Source organism: Carassius gibelio, chromosome A1, assembly GCF_023724105.1.
Source record: "Carassius gibelio isolate Cgi1373 ecotype wild population from Czech Republic chromosome A1, carGib1.2-hapl.c, whole genome shotgun sequence".
In the NCBI taxonomy this organism is placed as follows: domain Eukaryota; kingdom Metazoa; phylum Chordata; class Actinopteri; order Cypriniformes; family Cyprinidae; genus Carassius; species Carassius gibelio.
The window spans coordinates 5,869,313-5,891,657 of NC_068371.1; the positions used below are offsets into that span (position 1 = coordinate 5,869,313).

The 22,345-nt window shown below is 39.3% G+C and overlaps 1 pseudogene; it reads right to left on the bottom strand.

The window, feature by feature from the left end:
* Positions 1-417: 417 nt before the first annotated feature.
* Positions 418-22,052, bottom strand: LOC127983659 (calcium uptake protein 3, mitochondrial-like; annotated as a pseudogene).
* Between the last annotated feature and the right edge of the window lie 293 nt (positions 22,053-22,345).

The window sequence follows — 22,345 nt, forward strand, 5'->3', positions numbered from 1 at the left end:
GCAGTGCAAAGCAATGATCGCAGGGACATCATCTCATTCCCAAGGTTTCAAAATCAGAAGAAGAAGAGGTAGATTTCATGAGGGAACCTCTCTCAAACATTTGCAGAGCAGATAAATCAGTTGCTTTCTTAGAAAGAAAAGACACATCCTGAACACCGTTCACCTTGTGCAAAAAAAAAAAAAAAAAAAGGGGGGGGGGGGGCTAATTAAACCTATATATTCACTCATTAAATCAAGATTTTCCTGTACAATATATATAAAATAGATGGTGAGATAAGTGGTGAGAATACATTACCATTAAATTTATTTATTTATTTATTTTGTATTATTTAAAGAAATTAATACTTTCATGTAGCAAGGATGCATTTACCTGATCAAAAGTGTCAGTAAGGACTTTTACATTGTTCCAAAAAAAAATTATTTCCAATAAAAGATGTTCTTTAATAATATTAAGCAGCATAACGGTTTTTCAACATTGATAATAAGAAATGTTTATTTAGCAGCAAATCAGCATGAATGATTTCTGAAGGATCTTGTGACACTGAAGATTGCAGTAAATTCAAGAATCAAAAGAAAAATATATTAAAATGTAAAAATATTTTACAATATTACAGATTTACAATTTTTTGATCAAATACAGTCATGAGATACTTTTTTGGAAAAACGTAGATCTGCCTGCCAGTTCCTTCTTCAGACATGGTTTAAATGAAGTAAAACGCTCTACAGCCTTATAACCCTGCAGGAACAAAAAGAGAGAATTATTCATTACTTCAGTAGTTGACAAAATGACTATTAAAAAATCCTAATTTGTTATTATCAACAAACAATAACTAGCTATATTAAATGGAAACGTTTTTTTTTTTTAATTCATAAAAAATATTTTTTACAAGAAACAACAACAACAACAACAACAAAATAATAATGCTGTTATGCCTAGTAGAATATCCGAAGAAAATGTTATGTTTACTTGACAGTGGGTTTAGAACTAGTCCTAATAATAATGAAAAACCTACAGGGAGCTATAGGTTTCATTGTTCAGATTACACATAATACACATAATTAACACTAGGTGGCGCTACAGCTGCACTGCTACTGTCCTTATATCACAATGAAATTTGAAAGCACAAAAAGGATGATGCACCGCTCTTCCCCTACACCTCTTTCTTCCCCTGCCTCCACGGTGCAGCCGGTCCTTCATGATACCAGTGAACTCTTTGTAACTGAGCTGATCATCATGATCCACAACAAATATCTTGAAGATGGTGTTAACCAGGTGACGGGTCAGCTTGAGGCCTGTTGCGACATATACCGCACGAGCAAACTCATCTGGAAGGCAGAAAAAGACAAACACACACATTCATAAATCACATTCATTCTTAATTTGTAATACATTTTGAGGATACAATGGCAGGTCAAAACATTACATTTTTTTTTGGGGGGGGGGGGGTAAATAAATAAATAATTAGAATTTTTCTATTTCAAAATATTTTCCATTTGCTTTAAAACTATTTAGGTGTATTTATTTAAGTGAAACACTGATTTCAAAAACTGGTATTAATTTTTTTCTTTTAAAATTAGATTTTAAGTCCCAGACTTGCTGTCAGGGTTTTGGTAAGGGAGGAACTCAGGTGCAGACAGGATTTACAACACAAACAGGTTTATTCACAAAAAGGGGAAAATAAAAACCCACGAGGGGGAAAACAAGGGCTAGGGTAAACACTAAATAATTCTACTAAACACAATAAACAAGGTAAACAAAGACTGAACACTAACTACTAACAAACACTCACTGCAGGACAAAAGACTTCGAGGAGTTTCAAGGACAAGGTACAATCACGAATGATGACCACATATGAGGTACACAAATCACAATGAACCGACGCAAGACAGAGCACACTTGGAGACCTAAATAGGGGAAACAATCAAGACACGACAGGTGGCACAGATGGGACAATCAAGACACGACTAGGTTAACAAGGGGGGCGGGGCAAGGGAACGAGACAACACAAGCACATGGCCCAAAGGCAAGGCCATGTGCTTGTACACAAAACACGGGTCTGTCATGATCCTGCCTCAAGACTAGGAAAAATCAAGGACACGAGGGCAGAATCATGACAGAACCCCTCCCTTAAGGAGCGGCTTCCAGACGCTCCTCAAGGGAACATCAAACACGAGACATGACGGACTGGGACACCGACACAAACCAACAAGACATGACAAATAATAACAAAGGCAGACATGAATACACGACGGCAGGGTTAGGGTGACAAATCAAAAAAAACAAACAGGGAAGGGGAGGAGGCGGGACCACAAAGTTCATGGGGGACAGACCAGGGTGGGTGGGTGGTGCAGGAATCTTAGGAGGACAGGACGAAGGCTGACGACGGGGGGTACGGGCAGGTCTGGGTGGTGAGGGGCGGGGAGGGGTCTCGGGACAACTGACAGGGGGCATGATAGGAGCAGACAAGGGACGCGGGGCAAGACTTACGGGACGCGGGGCAAGACTTACGGGACGCGGGGAGACGACAGCTGGACACGGGACGACAACATCTACTGGACACGGGACGACAACATCTACTGGACACGGGACGACAACATCTACTGGACACGGGACGACAACATCTACTGGACACGGGGCATCTACGGGACACGGGGCAACATCTACTGGACACGGGGGGACAACAGGACACGGGACATCTACGGGACACGGGGCCACATCAACAGGATACATGACTTCATCAGCAGGACACGGGGCAACACTCACGGGACACGGGGAGACGACATCAGGACACTCGGGATTTCTGGGGACAGGGTCTGAGGACAAGACAGGACTGACGGGGACTTCTAGGATACGGACAAGACTAGACAAATAATCAGAAAAGGCTTTAGCCGCTAAGACAATTGGCATCTCCTTACGAGATGAGATACACTGAACTAAAGTCTTTGCTGCAGAGTCGGCCGCGGCACTCTCCTGCGCTCTCACGACTGCCGACTTGCATACTGCCCTCTTCTTTGCCGGCTCGGGCACGCCAGCGCTCACCGCTGCTGGCTCGGGCGCGCCAGCTCTCACCGCTGCTGGCACGGGCGCGCCAGCTCTCACCGCTGCTGGCACGGGCGCGCCAGCTCTCACCGCTGCTGGCACGGGCGCGCCAGCTCTCACCGCTGCTGGCACGGGCGCGCCAGCTCTCACCGCTGCTGGCACGGGCGCGCCAGCTCTCACCGCTGCTGGCACGGGCGCGCCAGCTCTCACCGCTGCTGGCACGGGCGCGCCAGCTCTCACCGCTGCTGGCACGGGCGCGCCAGCTCTCACCGCTGCTGGCACGGGCGCGCCAGCTCTCACCGCTGCTGGCACGGGCGCGCCAGCTCTCTCCGCTGCTGGCTCGGGCACGCTCACCGCTGCTGGGTCGGGCACGCCAGCGCTCTCCGCTGCTGGCACGGGCACGCCAGCCCCCACCGCTGCTGGCACGGGCACGCCAGCGCTCTCCGCTGCTGGCACGGGCACGCCAGCGCTCTCCGCTGCTGGCACGGGCACGCCAGCGCTCTCCGCTGCTGGCACGGGCACGCCAGCGCTCTCCGCTGCTGGCACGGGAGGAGACAGGGTCACAGGACCGGCAGGCCCCCTCTTCCTCCTCTTCCTCCTTGGGCGCGGTGCAGAGGCCACAGCTGGGTCAGAGGCGGGTTGGGGGAGTTTGGTCTCGGGCAGGGCAGTCTCGGACGCCGAAGACTCAGAAGTTGACTCCCATGAAAACCGTCTCCCTCGTTTCATGGGGAGACTGCTGGCTGAGGAGGGCACCTCAGGACTCTGGGAGGGGCTTGCCTGACCCCCCAGGGTTGCCACGGCCAGGACACGACCCTCCGGGATCGCCGGCAGCTGGGTAGGTGGGGACCTCTGGGGCTCCTCCTCTCGCCCGCTCGCTCCGGAACGACCTCCCCTGGTCCCCCGGAACACCACAAGGCGAGAGCCCTCAAAACAATCTCGCTGGCTGGCTGATGCCATCCAGCATTGCCTCCTGTCTGCTGAGTTCCTTGGTGGTCGGTTCATTCTGTCAGGGTTTTGGTAAGGGAGGAACTCAGGTGCAGACAGGATTTACAACACAAACAGGTTTATTCACAAAAAGGGGAAAATAAAAACCCACGAGGGGGAAAACAAGGGCTAGGGTAAACACTAAATAATTCTACTAAACACAATAAACAAGGTAAACAAAGACTGAACACTAACTACTAACAAACACTCACTGCAGGACAAAAGACTTCGAGGAGTTTCAAGGACAAAGTACAATCACGGATGATGACCACATATGAGGTACACAAATCACAATGAACCGACGCAAGACAGAGCACACTTGGAGACCTAAATAGGGGAAACAATCAAGACACGACAGGTGGCACAGATGGGACAATCAAGACACGACTAGGTTAACAAGGGGGGCGGGGCAAGGGAACGAGACAACACAAGCACATGGCCCAAAGGCAAGGCCATGTGCTTGTACACAAAACACGGGTCTGTCATGATCCTGCCTCAAGACTAGGAAAAATCAAGGACACGAGGGCAGAATCATGACACTTGCATTTTACATTTTCATTAATCAGTGGTATTTGTGAATTCAAATTTGTGTTTCAAAGATGAATAAAGGGTGTGTAATGAAATAAGGGTGAGTAATCAATGACAGAATTGTAATTTTTGGGTGAACTATCCCTATTAAGTATTAGTAAGTATTTCACCTCGTCCAATGGAACGACAGGCAAAGCTGAACATCTGTATGGCAATGGCAAAGTCTTCAAGGTTATTGAGGAACTGGAAGAAAGACCTGAACTCATCAAAGATGATGCCCTGATCATGAAACAAAAGAAAAGTGATAGGAAATAGTGGGAAATTATATCTTAAAATCTGAGATATTCAATCAAACAGACAGAGCTGCCATCTGTGAGTGACATGACATCATGCAGAATACACAAGCAGAGTTCTCATTTCATATACAACCAAATCTGTACCGAACAGACAAATGCATTGATGGACAAAAATAAATCAACTTTTTTATATACTGTATGCACAAGGACTCCGATGCTGTGCCGCTCATGCTTGTTTGATGATGTGTGTGCACAACACAGCACACAATGACACATGCAATGATGAAAGGCATGAGTCATTTTATAGCACAATGTCATAAAATTGTCAGCCAAAAACCATGACATCATAGACTGGAAGCAATAGATAACTTAGAATTTGACTGACAACACAATACAAGAATGTCTTAAAAACACTGCTCAAAAATCTGGAGTCAGTATGATTTTTTAAAAGAAGTCTCCTATTCTGCATTTATTTGAATGAAAATAGCAATACTGTGAATTACTAATATCTATTTATATATTTATTTGAATATATTTTAAAATGTAATTTATTCCTGTGATGCAAAGCTGCATATTTTGTCGCATGAACCTTCAGATATCCTTCTAATATGGTGATTTGATGTTCAGGAAATATTTATCATCAGTGTTGAAAACAGTTGTGCTATTTAATATTTGAAACAGAAAATTTTGCAATAATGAAAAAATCCTGACCCCCAAAGTTTTGCTATATTTAACCCCAAAATAATTTGTCGCCATTCACCCTGAAGACCTGCATATCTTTGTACTGCGAAACAATTTGAAGAACTTTATATCCAAATGACATGTGACCCGAATGACCTCCACTGTATGGACAAAAAACACCCAAGACGTTTTCCAAAATATCGTCTTTTGTGTTCCACAGAAGAAAGAAAAGTAAACAAGTATGTCATGAGGGTGAGTAATTTATGATACTTTTTTCTTTTCTTTCTTTCTTTCTTTCTTTCTTTTTTTTTTTTTTTGCATTTTGGAATTGAGTGAACCAAAACCTGCAGCATATTGTCCTGCCTGTCAAAACAAAAATCTAGTTATTAAATCTTTCACCCGAGGGTGTCAGATGTATTAACACAGACCTGCTTTTTGGTTGCAAAAAAGATAAATGGTTATTATGTAGCTAATACCTTAAACACAGGAAAGTCTTGTCACAGGTACGGTAATCCACATAAACCTCTCTGGTGAGTATTTAACATAGTTCTAGTTACATATTAGGCTTAACTGTTGGATAGGTTTGATATTTAAAGCTGGATTTTGTTGGATTGAGTTGGAAAACCATAAAATACCATAAAGGTGAGTTTAGGGGTCTATTCCGTGGGAATTCCAGAGGAGGGTGAAGTCATTCTAGCCAAATGTACAAACTGCTCAAAAAGGGGCCCCAAAACCTGATATCCTCAACACAAACAGTTCCCTCAGATGGGATGGGAAAGAGCTAAAAGAGAGCAGTCAGGCATGGAGAAACCGACATCAGGTGACCCTCTAGATGGACAGCATCACAATCTGTATTCAAACACAAACTTTGCCCCAAGCACATACTCACCACACCTACACAACTACAGTGGGCCAGAAAGGGATTTGAACACTTCACTTAAAAATAAAGGAATTTCATATATTGATACTTGATCCTTTATACAAACATGGTAATATTAAGAAAAATGACTATACACAGGATGAACGAGTTACATTAGTTGTGGAGGGTTGAGAATAGAGAGACTATAAGATTAAACTGCGTTCCACATGTAAATGTCACACACTCACTATGGGGCATTTGAGCATTCAAGGGTGCATGACCACTCAAGTTGGGGGAATGTGTGCAGTTTTGCTCTGGATAAGATAATTTTATAAATGGATAGAACAAATTTGTGTAAATGTGTAAATTTAATTTGTAGGTCTATTTTTAATAATATAATTGAATTAAATTTAAATTAAAAATTAAAATTTAATTTAATTTAATTTAATTTAATTTAATTTAATTTAATTTAATTTAATTTAATTTTAATTTAATAATTGAATTTCCTTGTATAGGGCACAGAAGTGTTGAATTAGAAACTTTCTTGTACATGTAAAGCTGTTTGGAGGAGGGGAAACATGAGTCGTTTGAAGGGGTGAAAGTATGAGCGTGGGGGAGAAGTTAGTGGCTAGGTGACAATACTCATTACCTTCTCATTAGGTATGCACTCTGGCGCACATTCTCCAGATAGCTGCGAATATCCTCTACGTTAGTGTAGCGCAGCAAGATTCGTGCAAAGTCGTCCTCGCTGAAGGTGGTCATGCCTTTGGAATAGGCCAGGAACTCAATCTCTAACATCTCAGTTTGCATATTATCCTTGAATCTGAAAGACCAATGACCGCAATAAAAGTCAGAGTGGAAAGAATTAAAAATGTCGATGGTGTTTGCCCATGTAAAAATCTAAAAAGTTTAACGTACATTTATGTGGACCAATGAAATTGAACTTTCTGTCATTTGTAATGACTGGCCATGATAAATGTACCTTTTACATTTATACTACCATTTAAAAGTTTGGGGTCTGTAAGTCTTTTTACATTTTTATTCAATAAAGAAATGAAAATGTTTATTCAGTAAGGATATATTAAATTGAACAAAATAGTAAAACATTGACGATCTTACAAAACATATATATATCAATATAATGAAAGTTAATCAGCATATTAGAATGATGAAACCAAAGTCTGTAGTCTTACATTAAAATAAAAAAAGTTATTTTACATTGTAATAATATTTTATGTCAATACTGTTTCTGTTGTATTTTGCAGCTGTAGTGAGCATGAGACATGTCTTTAAAGACTTTTTTCATTTTATCATGCCACATCCAGCTTTCATGCGACAGCATTTCCTTCTACCTGCTTGATGGACATTAGTTGTCATGCATCCATCCTTGCCAAATGGAGATGAATAAATGTCATGTTTTTAGAGCTTTTTTTTAAAATTGTCATACGTGTAGAAGTCCTCAAATGTTAGCTCAGCCTTCCCCTTCTTGCCAAAGAAGTGCACAAGCAGATTGCTGTCAATCATCATGTTCTCATTGGCACGCTGTGATTGGTGAGGAGCGGCAATAAAGAGAGCAAAACAAGAAAGAAGTAACTATGACAAAATCCTTGTGTCTGAATAAGAAATCAGTCTATCACAGGCTTGCGTAGCCATTCAGAGTACCAGCCATCCAGAGCCTAAAGTTGTGCATTCATTTATCTTTTCTCTCCTGAGCCTACAGAGGACATGTTTTGAGAAGACGTGCATTAGAATGGCATAAAGATTGTATATTAGACTGAAAAAGAAACACAACAAAGATGCAATTGTACACAGAAATGCACACAAACATGCCAGATGTGCACACTTATATAGACTCCCTGTGTACATCTGTTTTATTTAATTACCGCTGAATGTGTTTTAAGAGAGCCGTTCACTAAAATCGTTTGTAAGGACTGGACATGAATACCAGGTGTACACAGTGTCAAGCCAAGGGAAATGTAGAGCACATAGACCAAGACATGACAACAAAAGATACACAAAGCATCCATATCGCATGCAATTCCCCAGCAAACGTTCAAGAGATTTGTGAAGGAAATGCACACATGTAAGCAAATCCCACCTTTACTTCTCTGGAATTAATCTTCAGATTGTTTAAACTGTTTAAAGCTAATGTTCAAGATCAATTTGAGCGATCTTTTAAGTATCATGATTCCTTTTTCAAGCATAGCTCAGGAAAAGTTAGTGCAATAAAACCTCTGGAGGAAGGTGGCTGAAAAGTGCAAGGCCAGTTTAGGTGGTTGATTTTTTTTTTTCATGCTTCACCCTCATCTGCAAGAAGAGCATATCATGCTGAAACCAGGTAAAACCAGCCAAAAACACTAAACAGCTCTTTTCCCCATGGGCCTCAGTGCAATGAAGTCAGCCAGAATGCAAGTCCATGCCACTGCTGTACCTCTAGCTTAAAATCCTATCCATGAAGAGACAATCAGTGGAAAGTTAAAGACAGACAGGAAATGACAGAAGGAATGATTCCATTTCACTAGCCAGATCAATTCAGACACATATTGCAGATGTTTTCTGTTTTATCAACATAGTGTTATGATAAGAAAAAACATTAATAAAAAACACCATATTGCAACATTGTACATTGTACATACAACTGTAGACGAGTTTATGGTAAAGAACATTATTAGTGTGATGCATATGTAAGTGTAGGTATACACAGGAATGGATCAAGTCCAATTTTAATTTTTTCTTGGTATTTTGCTCATGCATTTTTTGTTTTCACCCTATTACTTTGTTCGCTGATGGTCATAATTATGGCAGGCAAGCATAAAAGTCATGTGACTGAAACAGATGGATTGATGAATCTTTCATTTATCTAAAACATTTACAGCTGTTATTTTTTTTCTTTTCACAATTTCATCATCAATCTGCTGGAAGTGTGACATCACAACACTGTGGTTACAGGAAACCATTAATGTGAGGTCATCATTCCATGTAGCACCACAGCCGGGCCCACAGTGTGACTTAGACATTGCCTGAAGCGATTTACTCTTTGATCTAAAAACAGCGATAAAAACAGTCATTACTGCTGTCGACTTTTAAGATGAGTAACCCCAATCACACTTCCACACATGCTAGCATGCGCCCTTTAGCCCACAGATACACAATGTCTGGTACCCTGCAGTTGTCAACTCAGACAAACAGACCTGTCTAACTGCTGTGTCATCTGAGGAAGCCAAGCTGAAATGACCCTTTCATTGTGAAAAACAGACTAAGTAAATACAGGGCATCTGTACACAGCTCTCCATAATCATTAAAACTCCTGCTTCCTACTGACGCCCTCTATTAGCCATCAGATCACAAACACACCGTCAGGATGAGCAGACTTATTCTGAATCAGTGCATAAACAAAGGCCTTTAATGTGCCTCACCGCTGAGAGCATACAATATGAGCTTGTTATGATTCACAGTCGATTAAATGCAAAAACTGCACATGCAAAAAAAATCTGAAATCGATAAGCTGAGATGACAAAAAACTGTTAATGATGAAGTATTAAAAAAGACAGCAATTCTCTGCAAAATTCTCTGTAAAAAATCATATTAAACCTGAAACCTAAACCGGTCTTTTTATTGTTTCTTAGTATTCAGCATAATCAAAACTTCCTTTTGAAATATGGCATATATTTACAAATTATACACACATAAATGAATAAAAAAAAAATTAAACCTATATAGTAATAATAATAAAAATTTTTTATTAAACTAAAATTAAAATGTAATGCAACTATTTACAGGTAATTCAAAAATAAATTAAACTAAAATGTAAATGGAACAAAAATATATATAATAATTAAACCTATCTTTATCTTTTTTCGAAAGGTACACTTTAATATTGACTCTTTAGGTACAACTTTTGAACCTTTTTTTTTTGAGGGTGTATATAAAAGTATATATAAAATGTATAGCATTATTATGTAAAAATAATACTAAATGAACACTGAAAGAAACACCCCCCCCAACACACACAAACACACAGTCTAATGTTTTTCTAACAGATGAATTTATAGTAACAAACATCTCTTGTCGTGTTTTTATTTATTTTGAATGGCGCATCAAAGACATATTTTCTAGCAGATCAGCAGTTGATAAAATACACAATAAGAAACTGATTTTTTTTTTTTTTATTAAATAAAAGAATATTCCAGGGTTATTAAATGACAATGATGTTTTATAAGGTAAAAGGAGGAATGACAGATATGATGTACCTTTTTTTACCGGTGAGAACACTGTGTTAGGGATAGCTAGGGATGAATAAAAACATGGAATGAGACAGGAGGACAGAGGGCTATGGTTGTACCTCTGCCAGGTCAGAAAACAGGGCTTGGCTCGCACCACGTCTCAGCATGTCCCAGAAGCTCCTGGGCACTAACTCCTGACTCTCTTTTTTTTAGCACCTGCAGAGGGTTTAGCATGAGATGGAAAGCTGTTATCATGTTAGTTTCTTGACATGGTTAATAAGAGGATGTGTCGGGTGGTCTCTCAGTCATTTTCTCAACCATGAAAAAATATAGCAAATTCAGCAACCTAAACCAGTCAAATATACTGTATAAGGATTAATATGAAGACTAGGAGGGGGAACTTGTTGATGTTAGCCAAATGCTAATTGTATGTGGTTATATGGTGTGTAGTTTGTGTGTTTGTGTGTGTATGTGTGTGATACACATTGACCATGATATCAGCAGAATAACTGCTTCTGAACTTTTGAGTAATTAAAACAAATGACTTCATATGTGCTTCACAACATGGCAGCGCATTCAAGTATTCAACAATTGATTTGTTGTCAGTTATTTTGTACCGATTTATTGAATACAAAAGCTGAGAGGCTAATACTGTCACATCAGGATAAGGAAAACAGGAAATATATTTCTCACATCAGTCTTGTGCTGTAAGGAGTCACTATAATGGACCAAGGTCTTTCAATCTGTCTCTCTTTCTGTACCAGATTCACTGATATACAAAAGCGTTTGTGCAGGAGTTAAATGTGAAAGTGGAATTATGTGTTTTTGTGTGGACAGAATTGTCCACTAAAGTGAGCTAAATTTGACAGAAGTCCCAACAGGGATATTTTGAATTTAGAAACATTACACAGTGAACAAGAGAGATGTAATACAAGTGACTAAACGTAAGTGAATGTGAAAGACTCCAGAGCTAACTCAATAGAAAACACATTTTACACCAACATCTTCACCCACTCTTACCCTAACCTGTTCTTTATAGCCCACTGATGAAGTTTGTAACTGACACGCTGTGTTTAAAGAAACTAAAATCAATGAGAATCAAATTAGACTGATTGTGGCAAAACACACACATGCTCTCTGACCTCTGAGGTCCACTCCACCTCCCTCCACGTTTTCATTCAGTCATCTGCAGATCTCTCTCATTTACCCATCATCCAAAATTCACACAGAGGTTATAGTTCACAGGTCAGAGAGCTGGGGGAGATACATACGCTGTTTACAGGGACAACCTGATATCCACAGAGCTGTATACTCTACACAGAGACGAGAGGAGAGGTCACAGCATGCGGAAGAGGAGAGGAAGGAGATAATAACATAAGAAGAGATGGACAAAGACAGGTTAAACATGCAAAGGGTAGAAAGTGGTTTAACCACATGACAGCCGGCACACTTTCGCAAGCCTCCTAGAGAGGATGATGCTCCCTCTCAGACAGCCCTTGATAAACTGGACATGTGAATGAGATAAAAAGTGTTATGCATCCGGGACAGGCAAAACAAATATAAGTTTAGAGGAAGTTTACAGTGGGTGGCCAATTGATGTTTTCAGGATATACCGTATTTTCCGGACAATAAGTCGCACTTTTTTTCATAGTTCGGCTGGTCCTGCGACTTATACTCAGGTGCGACTTATTTATCAAAATTAATATGACATGAACAAAGAGAAATGACCTAAGACAAATTAACCAAGAGGAAACATTACCTTCTCCAGCCGCGGGAGGGCGCTCTATGCTGCTCTGTGCTCCTGTAGTCTACACTGAAAACATAGAGCGCCCTCTCGTGGCTGTAGACGGTAATGTTTTCTCTTGGTGCTTGGTTCTAAATAAATGCGACTTATACAGGTCCTTCTCAAAAAATTAGCATATTGTGAAAAAGTTCATTATTTTCCATAATGTAATAATAAAAATTAAACTTTCATATATTTTAGATTCATTGCACACCAACTGAAATATTTCAGGTCTTTTATTATTTTAATACTGATGATTTTGGCACACAGCTCATGAAAACCCAAAATTCCTATCTCAAAAAATTAGCATATTTCATCCGACCAATAGAAGAAAAGTGATTTTAATACAAAAACAGTCAACCTTCAAATAATTATAAATGAAAAAGGAACTCCAAGGCACTCTCAATTACAAAAGTAAAAAAGCCTTTATTATTATGGCTTGGTCACATTAACCTTCTAAAAAACTCCAACGCGTTTCGGCTACATGCCTTCTTCTGGGAGTTAAACAGATCTCAAACAAACAAAGTTTCTTATGAATTAACAGTCCACCAATCAGAAGCCTCCATCTATCAACTGTTGTGCTAAGGTTATAATTGTTAGTACACACAAGAGACAGCAGATGTCATCATTTTCACTTCTTAACAAATCAATTAAGTACACACAAAAACTAACTTCATGAAAGGACTATACCTGTACCCAACACAGTGACCCATAAAAGTAAAATACAAGCATAGTATATAAATTTCAAACCACCATAGAACAACAGAACATCAAAGATATACACTAAGGCCAAGTTCCTCATTCAAGCCTGGATATTTCGTAGCCTGTAGGTGAAATATCCAGAAAGCTTCCCGTTGATTCAGCTACCTTTGCCTATTGCCCTTTCTTAAGGACAAAGGAATGTGGTCAATCCCACAGACCTGTAAGGTGGATTGGTCACTATTGTGATGTTCCATATAGTGTCTTGCCATGGGATAGTTGGTGTTTCCTGTGCGAATTGCGTATTTGTGTTCAGCCAGTCTGTCCAATAAACGCCGCTTAGTTCTTCCTACATAAAAGACTTCACACATAGGACATTCCAATCTATAAATGACAAAGGTAGTTTGGCAGTTTATAAAATGGTTAATAGTGAATTACTTTTGAGAACCAACATCATGAAAAATTTTGGTTTGTCTTACATTAGCACAATCGTTGCAGTGCTGGCATTTGTAAGAACCTCTGGGCCTAGGGCCTAACCATGTTTTTCTTCAAATAATTATGTTCAGTTATGCACTCAATACTTGGTTGGGAATCATTTTGCAGAAATGACTGCTTCAATGCGGTGTGGCATGGAGGCAATCAGCCTGTGGCACTGCTGAGGTGTTATGGAGGACCAGGATGCTTCGATAGCGCCCTTAAGCTCATCCACAGTGTTGGGTCTTGCGTCTCTCAACTTTCTCTTCACAATTTCCCACAGATTCTCTATGGGGTTCAGGTCAGGAGAGTTGGCAGGCCAATTGAGCACAGTAATACCATGGTCAGTAAACCATTTACCAGTGGTTTTGGCACTGTGAGCAGGTGCCAGGTCGTGCTGAAAAACGAAATCTTCATCTCCATAAAGCTTTTCAGCAGATGGAAGCAATAAGTGCTCCAAAATCTCCTGATAGCTAGCTGCATTGACCCTGCCCTTGATAAAACACAGTGGACCAACACCAGCAGCTGACATGGCATCACTGACTGTGGGTACTTGACACTGGACTTCAGGCATTTTGGCATTTCCTTCTCCCCAGTCTTCCTCCAGACTCTGGCACCTTGATTTCCGAATGACATGCAAAATTTGCTTTCATCCGAAAAAAGTACTTTGGACTACTGAGCAACAGTCCAGTGCTGCTTCTCTGTAGCCCATTTCCTGCACACGCCTGTGCACGGTGGCTCTGGATGTTTCTACTCCAGACTCAGTCCACTGCTTCTGCAGGTCCCCCAAGGTCTGGAATCGGTCCTTCTCCACAATCTTCCCAAGGGTCCAGTCACCTCTTCTCGTTGTGCAGCGTTTTTTGCCACACTTTTTCCTTCCCACAGACTTCCCACTGAGGTGCCTTGATACAGCACTCTGGGAACAGCCTATTCATTCTGAAATTTTCTGTGTCTTACCCTCTCTCTTGAGGGTGTCAATGATGGCCTTCTGGACAGCAGTCAGGTCGGCAGTCTTAGGCCTGGTTCACACGGGACGATTTTAAAATTGTCGGCAGATTTTCCAAACCTGAGAGACCCCACACACGGCGATAAAAAATCACGGGTCTAACAGTTTTGGTCGCTCCGTGTGTGGTGTGCAGCCACACGGCAATATCAACACATCACACACGAACCGATTTGACTCCCGAGCATTCCCAGGTCAGACGGGAAATCTCGCAAAATCCCTCGAGATCAAACGTGACTTTAGAGTAAACAATAATGGCGGACAAAGAGGATGCAGTGGCCATTGTTTGTGCTTTGTTTTTAACGGGGAAAAAAACATAAGAAAAATAAGAAAAGGCGATGGTCAAAGAGGTGGAGACGACGCGAGCATGGACTATACTTGCTATATCATGATATGGAGATAAGTTGTTGTTTTATCTCATAGAAATGTTGTTACGTACTACACAGATTAATAACCGTTGAAATAAACATTCATATATTAGTTTCCATGTACTCTGGTGGACTGCAGTTGTGGATGTAGTTATGCCCATCGACTTTATTTGTATTTGTTATATTATATACGCCGGCTGTTTTGATTTTGTTTCCCGGTACTATCACTGCCTCGTCACCTCGCTTTCTGATTGGCTACACGCCACAGTCCACAGGCTGCGTGATTATTTGTCCTCGGGGGACACCACACACGAGAAGAAATCGGGCAAAATAAATCCAACATGTTGGATATCCCCGATTTGAGATCGGAGCGGTCCCGACATTCTTCCGAGCAGAGGAGATTAGTCTTAACACACCACACACGGCAGGAATATTTGATCAGATTATTTTACGATAATCGGAGCATCCTAAGATTGTCGGAAGGGCTGAATCGGGGCTAAAATCGGCCCAATTATCCTGCCGTGTGAACCAGCCTTTACCCATGATTGCGGTTTTGAATGAACCAGGCTGGGAGTTTTTAAAAGCCTCAGGAATCTTTTGCAGGTGTTTAGAGTTAATTAGTTGATTCAGATGATTAGGTTAATAGCTCGTTTAGAGAACCTTTTCATGATATGCTAATTTTTTGAGATAGGAATTTTGGGTTTTCATGAGCTGTATGCCAAAATCATCAGTATTAAAACAATAAAAGACCTGAAATATTTCAGTTGGTGTGCAATGAATCTAAAATATATGAAAGTTTATTTTTTATCATTACATTATGGAAAATAATGAACTTTTTCACAATATTTGAGAAGGACCTGTATATAGGGATGGGCACACACACACACACACACACACACACCACAACGAGTGCGGCCCATGCAAAGACATAACAGTATGAAAACTCCCGCTTAATAATAAAGAGTGACGATGATGAAAAGATTTGCGTAATAATGCACATTTTATCTTACCAAACATTTCTAATTTGCGATATTATTAAGACGTTTGTCCGTGAAATCTGCGAGATCTCATGCATGCTACAGGGGGCTGTCTGTCAGTCACATACACACACAACAAGAACGAGCGCTGCTCATGCACACGCATAAGGGGCCGTTCACATATCGCGTCTTTTGCGTGCTCAAGTTCGTTATTTCAAATGTAGGAGCGCGGTATGCGCGCTCACAATGGAAGCGACGCGGTCGCTTTTAATGATTTGGCACAACAAACTACAAGCTTTATAAAGACATTAACTGTATCTCTATTAATCCCTTTCTGACTAAATAAATATGCTCCAATCAGATAATGCCAACACCTCAATAATTATTAACACTTAAATACTGTTTATATTTAAATACTGTTTATGACACTTTCTATTGTAAACAAAGATTTTTATCCCCCCCAACAAATGGTTCAGGGACAGGAGGAAAACATTTCTGAAAATGTTGATCATCATGTTCAAGAGTTTTTATAAATGTGCAAATATGTAACGTTACTATTTTTATACAGGATTGTGATTTTTTATTTACATTTTGGGAGAACTGGGACTGTAAAACAGATTACAATATTATCATAAACTAAATTCCTGAAAAAAATAATGGTCAGTTAAAATATTATTTTTAAAAACAAACATCTATGGACAGAATCAATACTCTATCAACTCACCACAAGAAATTCCCCTTTATCCACCATCTGGTTACCGTCAGCATCAAACATGTTAAAGGCAATCTTAAAGCCTGCATGAGGCTCTGAAGAACAGTTGAGAAAAGAATGTCATATTATTATAATAAGCTGCGGCATGAATTTAACCAAAGATTAGATTTTATATATATCATCAAGCACTGGAAATGTTGCAGTCAATTTGCCAACCACCATTAAACATTCAACCACTAGGTGGCTTAATCAGAGGCCAGGCCCACATTTCTATGAACCTGTTATCGCTCTGAAAACTCGCAATACACTTTAGCTTTCATCACTCTCTTCAGATGTTTTTGAACCCGTCAAGAGCAACATGTCTTCACTTTGTTATGTTGCCCAAGTAACAGCAGCAGTGAGAACATGCGTGTTTCTGTTACCACTAGCTTAATCAGACAACTCTGCACGAATGTAAAATCATAAACTAGATTTACTAAACAAAATCAGTTATTATTCCTAAACACTGAATGGAGATCACATGAAGACTTTTAATCATGCCTCCTGCGTTGCAGATTTTTTTATCTTAAAAAAAAAATAAAATAAAAAAAAGTTTCAGATTAGATCTCAACAATGTAACATAACACCAAAGTTTGAGATTTCAATATGAACATGGAATTCTTCCATCAAGTTATCTTGGCTATTCTATCCATATGCACATATCTTAGTTAGTGTAATACAACATAGGTGTCATTTGTGTCTATGATAAATGTGCATGAAACTTTATATGTGCACAAGGCAAAATGCATACTTTACAAATGCAATATTTAATTTACATTTTTCTCCCCCACTAGTTAAATTTTGTGATATGAAATACTGAATTACTGATATATAAGAATCTAAAATAGTTATGCGAGACACCAAAAAACTGACAATTGGAGATAAACACTAGGAAATGTGTAAATTTAGGAATATTCTTTTGTTTAAACAAATATATTTTTTATATTTCTTCCAGATCATTTTATAAGAAACATTTGACATTTAAATAAGATATTCCTAAGAACTCTGCAACCTGAGAAGTAAAATCTTCCTTTTAAATAAAGTCAAGTCTGAAGCCTTGCGAGCCACTAGAAGTAAAACCTCCATGGACTAGATGATCTTTAATTCATGCTTAAAATAGGATACATGCATATTGTGCTTATTTAAAAAAAGAGGGGCAAAGGAAAAATAAAGCATGGGATAAGAATGCAAGTTTAAGGGAGGGAGACAGAGGGATAGAGGTCATATACTCACTTGTCAGAATGCAGAGCCGAAAGAGATACTCAGTGTAAGCGATGATGCCTGAAAAAGAAAAAATCAAAGGGTCACATCCATTCTCCTAATGTACAGTTACACACTAACAACCTACAAATGGCCTCGTCTTCCCTTTTTATAATCTCTCCTTTTTCTTTGACTCTTTGTCTAAACTGAAACCTCCGGAGGCGGCTCATCTGAAGCTTGGATTAAAATGTTTACTGATTTTCAAAGCTAGGGGCCTCCAGAGATAGATGGAGTCACATACCCCTTTCCCTTCTTCTCCTGCTCCAAAAAATGGACAAGTAATACCAACTTTCATGATGATAACATCTAAAAAGGTGCCTCTCAGCTAAAGTGTCCGTCTACATTTAGGCAACATTTGCCCTGCGTTTGGCCCACACACTCAAGCTGAAGACTTTGACACTGTGTGTGACCGCCATGGAGACGGAGGATGCGTTCAAAGGCTTCTGTTTGGATAAGGGTGTTCTAGACGCATCCGTCAGGACCAGGAGATGTGCCCCATTTAGACAGGGAACTGTCCTTGCTTTTGTTAGACTCGTGAGAAAAGCGGCAAAGTATAGTACGAAGGAAAGAGAGGGTAAGAGAAAAAGCCAAAAAGAGACAAAGCGAGGTGGGCTGATGGAAAGATGGAAGTTGTGTTATGTAAAGGCTCTGGGGGAGGGCAGAGAGAAGGGGTACATTTCCCTACACCTCCACTGAAAGTATTCCTCTCCACAGCTTCTGTGTGAAGGGGGACATGGAGACAGTAGCAGGCATAGAGATAGTTCAGGGTGAGTGGACTGAGTGTTACGGGACACTGCCTGGGCGCCTTCGGGAGGAAAACCTGACACTGAAAATTCAACCCAACACCCGCAGTCTCACACACTCACTCAAGCAATACAGAGCCATTCAAAAGTCCACTGAGCAAGACAACTCGAGCCAGAAGAGACAATCAGATTAGAACATTTGGGCATAATTACTAGTTTCCTTAGAAGACGTTATTCCCTTTTGCCAGACCAGATGTTTAATTGAAACTGACATCTACTATTGTGTTTCATGGAATAAAACAGGGTTCATAATTGTTTTTAGGCAACTATTCCTTTACAGTACCCTGCCAATTCTGTGGCTGACATTAGAGCTGAAGACTAGGGGTCAAAGGTTATCACTGGAGATCTAAAACAAATTTAAAGACATCAATATATGTCTAAAGCTGCTTTAAACTAGTAAAACATTGCTATTTAGTTGTAGAAATTTTGTTAATGTTTACATGGTGCTTACATATGTAGTAAATCTTTTTTTGAGCAGGTCTCGTTGGCGCTGTTTTACATTCTATTCATTCTTGTTCAACACAGTCTCAATACTTAGCCTGGCTCCTAGAGATGCATTAAGTTTAAATGCTAAATCTGATGTGTTTGTATGAGATGATTCGTACTTTTAAAGGTTCACATACCGAGTGTTCTCAATTTACAATGCAAAAACACTGGCATGAGAAGAATGGTCTGGATCCCGAACTTGATGCATAACAACATCAATGGAAAATATTTTCTATACCTTCTGATTACACTGCAAAAAGTGATGTTCTTCCTTGGTATTTAGGAATTGTTTTTCAGTCATTTTCAAATCAATGTACCTTCAGAAGAAAAATTACAGTATATAAGAATACTTGTTTTCTGAGAAATTGACTAAAACAAAGTGAGTTTATTATTAAAGCAAGAATAAATATCTGCCAGTGTGGTTACAAAATACAGTTAATTCAAAGAGTAAACAAGTTTTCATATTCTTGTTTTAAGCATATATCAAATTTGTTTAATTTCTAAGGAAACAAGAATTCATGTCTTTTTTTTTGCATCTTAAGAAAATGTATCTTGATTTAAGAATGTTTAGATATTTGGATTGGAAAACAAAACAAAAAGGAAGACATTTATATATATATATATATATATATATATATATATATATATATATATATATATTTTTTTTTTTTTTATTATTATTATTTTTATTTGCAGTGCACATTTTAGGGCCTTAATTTTTGGACCTGCATTTTAAGACCTGCAGAAACTTTGGTTGGTTGGTTTATAGCAACTGATAGATTTTTTCCAAACAAACCATTTAAATGGATGAATGACTTTTGACATGAAGTATTTTCTCATAATTTCTTTAAAAAAGCCTGTTTAGTTAGTTATCATATCAATGCATAACTGCATAACTTTTTATTTTATATTAATAATTATTAATTTATGGTTTGCAATAAAATTATTAATTTATGGTTTGCAATAAAATCTAAATAAATAAACAATTTAATAAATAAAATAATGCAAATAAATATTTTTTTAAATAAAATAAAATCTGGAAACAGAACATGTATTTGCTTGTGGGACCAGAACAATCATTAATTTGTATTAATTTCCTAACTATATGGTTTTCTCAAAGTCATACTGAAGTCATACTGAAAGTCATACTTCTCATGCCTCCTTTTAGTTCTACACCAAGATTTCCCTTTAGTTTGCATCCTCTTAGAAACTGCTCCTTAGAGACCTGAGCACATTCACGGATCTTGTTAGCATAGCTTCCACAATTAACATTTGCTTGCTATCATTACCACAGCTTGAGATCTGACGCTGTTTCAAACTAAAAGCTTCTTGTGCACGGGCATCTTCTGGATGCATGGCTCCACATCAGTGAAACCAACAAGATAAATGAACTGCTGCCAATTTAAGGTGATGATTTAAAAAAACTATAATACAAGGAAGAACAGAATTCAGAGGGATTATTTTTAAAGTCGTGCTGTAGTGTAAGAGGGTGGAGTGTGTGTGTGTGTGTGTGTGTGTGTATATAATTATCACCACTGGGAATTAGCTGGTGGTGTGAGCAAGTTCTTTTACGCATGCCACAAGCAAATCCTTTAATTGTGGCTGTGCTGCTGAAGAACTGCTTGCTTCTGCTGTTATTTCAACAATATTTAAGTATTAATGCAATTCTGCACCCTGTTTTTAGGTTTCAATCTTCATTTTGGCTAGCAAGCAGGTATTTTGCCCGGAGAATGTATGTTGCACTGGACCTAGCGAGAGAATGAGAGAGAGGAAATGGAAAGAGTGAGAGAGAGCGAGATGTAGAGAGTGAACCAAGCTATTTTTAGGAGTGCTCACAGGAAGTGAAAGCCTCAGGCCTGTGCTTGACTGGTACCTACTGAGAGAGAGCAAGCAAGAAAGAGAAAGAGACAAGAATGGGCAATTTAAACTCTGAAGGACTGGCTTTGATTTCATATGATTCTGTACAGCCACCACTACACTGAGAAATAATTTTTAGCCCTATTGTTCTCTTCTCATGCTCTTTAAATAAATAAAAAAATAAAATAAAACGATGATACTGTGGTACACTGATCAGGTCGTAATATCACGGTACATTGATACTAAAGGTTAAATGAATTCTATATTCATATTCCATGGTCTCTACTTGGTATATGAATAGATAATTCAAAGAAGGTCAAGATATTGTGGTGAAGAAACAAACAAACAAACAAAAAAGAATGATAATGCCATGGTACTTTTAAAAACAGCATAATAACAAAATCTTTTTTACATAATATCATTTTACACTATACTGTTCAAATCAGCATATTAGAATAATTTATATAGGATCATGTGACACTGAGGACTACAATCCCTGCCGGTACCGAGACTCTAATCCACGATCTTTGGGTTACAAGTCAGACTCCCAAACCATTTTACTACATTTTTGATAGATGCATAGATGCAGCCTCATAAACTTTTTTTTTTGCGTATGACCCCTGTAAAGTGTTTAATTTCTAATGAGTTGGAATGCAAAACTCACCTTGTTCCCGAAGGTTCCGGAACAGCTTGGATGTTCCTTTCCACACTGGTGGAGTGTCGGACAAGATCTTCTCCAACTCCTGTAAAACATGACAAAACATGCTATATGGGATGAATGATTCACTCTCAGGACTGTACATACAATGAAATGCAAATCTAAATATTACCTATAAATAATAATTGAACTTTGCTATCATATCTACACACCATGCATTACAAATACATTTACAACATACCTGTTTGGTGAGGGACCTCCAAGATTTCTTCACTAAGAATAACAGACAGACAGAAACAGAAAAAGGGTGGCCGGTGAGATAAGATCAGGATGGGGGTCTCATACCATAATATTTATCAATCAGACAAAACAACAAGATTTTTGGTGTAGCCTTTTTTCCTTTTTTGAGCAGATGCAGTTCACTGTCAGAGTACAGAGGGAGAGCTGGGCTAAACAGTCTCATGGCAACCAGCCAGGCTCAGTTTGTCCTACAGGCTTTGCTTCAGACACAATGCAACTATCAAAAAAAAAAAAAAATCGTCCACCAAGACTTTTAGGTCTAGAACATGTCTGGTCGGACACATGATTATATGGAGATTTTTACTTCAAGTACAA